This window comes from Choloepus didactylus, chromosome 6, assembly GCF_015220235.1.
Source record: "Choloepus didactylus isolate mChoDid1 chromosome 6, mChoDid1.pri, whole genome shotgun sequence".
Taxonomy (NCBI): Eukaryota; Metazoa; Chordata; class Mammalia; order Pilosa; family Megalonychidae; genus Choloepus; species Choloepus didactylus.
The window spans coordinates 16,454,019-16,455,679 of NC_051312.1; the positions used below are offsets into that span (position 1 = coordinate 16,454,019).

The 1,661-nt window shown below is 43.2% G+C and overlaps 1 pseudogene; it reads right to left on the reverse strand.

Moving 5' to 3' along the window:
- Positions 1-500: 500 nt before the first annotated feature.
- Positions 501-1,439, reverse strand: LOC119536535 (annotated as a pseudogene).
- Positions 1,440-1,661: the final 222 nt, after the last annotated feature.

Genomic DNA, 1,661 nt, shown 5'->3' on the forward strand with positions numbered 1-1,661 from the left:
ATTCCTGCACAAACGTGGCATACCACATACCATTTTTCTCTGCTATACTGTTTTCTTTTCTTAGAATGGTCTTCTCTGCCTTTTTCCCCTTGAAAAGCACTACTCAGTGTCAAATGTCTTTTGAAGTGCCTACAATGTTTCCCCAGCACTTTGTTCATATATTTATTAAAGCATTTATGAAAGCATTGAACAAATGCCTCTAGGGAAGTATGTGCATTTAATTGTTGCAGCAATCTGAAGCCTAGCATATAGTATGTGCTCCACAAATATTTGTGGAATAAATAATTGAAAGTAAGTAGCGGAATACATAAATGAGCCTCACCTGAAAGCAGTATCACCCACATGGTCCCCAGTACATACTGTAGGACCAATCTCTTTTAGGACTCCTGGTAGCCATAGATGCCCATTTGTTTTTGGTCTTAAGGTGATTTTTTCTTATTTTGAGAAAACAAAATTAAAGTCTGCCTTTAAATTTTGGTGCCGTCCCACTCATCACAAATTTAAATCCTTTCAGAATGCCCAAATAGTTTCTTTAGCTTCCTCATGGCTGATTTCATTTCCTGATTTCTTAGGGTGTAGATCATGGGATTGAGCAGAGGGCAGATGCCAGTGGAGGTGACAGAGATGGCCTGATCTGTGGGGAGGGCAGTGAAGGGCCTGGTATAGATGTAGATGCAGGACACAAAATGCAGGGTCACCGCAGTGATGTGGGAGGTGCAGGTGGAGATGGCTTTCTTCCTACCCTCACCAGCATGAGATCTCAACATCCTCAAGATGACTGTGTAAGAGACGAGGAGAAAGAAGAACACAAACCAACTGAGTAATCCATTATTAGAAATCATCAGGAGCTCCAGAGTTATGGTGTCAGTGCAGGCAAGTTTGAGGACCTGGGGGACATCACAGTAGAAAGTGTCAAGAACATTGGGCCCACAGAAGGGGAGGGGCAGCAAAAGGGAAATCTGCACAATGGAGTGGATAAACCCCCCCACCCATGAGGCCACTACCAGGTTAGTGCATCGTCCTTTATTCATGATGGTCATATAGTGGAGGGGTTTTGAAATGGCTAAGTAACGATCAAATGCCATGACAGAGAGAGAAAGAACATCTGCTCCCCCCAGAAGGTGGAAGAAGAACATCTGAGCAACACAGCCATCCATGGAAGGAGATGGTCTTTGTCTTTGATAGAAGATCAACCAGGACCTTAGGAGCTGTGATGAGGAAAAGCAGATGCCAAGAACAGATAGATTACGGAGCAGGAAGTACATGGGAGTGTGAAGCTGAGACTCACAGGTAACTGCAACCATGATGAGGAGGTTTCCCATCCGAGTTGTCACGTACACCAAAAATAAGAAGACAAATAAGATCCAGCTTAGCTCTCGAGACTGGGTAATACCGAGAAAGATAAATTCTTTCACTCGGGTGTAATTTCCCTGATCCATAGGAACAGAGATCCAAATGCAGTTAAAGAATGTGTGATGAAATCTAGTGTTCCTTTTGATTTTCAACTCAGGAGGAGGTTCTTCTTTTTCTACACATGCATCATGGAGGCAATTTAGTATTTTGCCATCAGATGGACAATGACCCAGGTTTTTGATTCAGTCATCCAAGCAGCCAGGTTCCACCGTTATGGCCACTGAAACACAGATTACAGTAATGAAGCT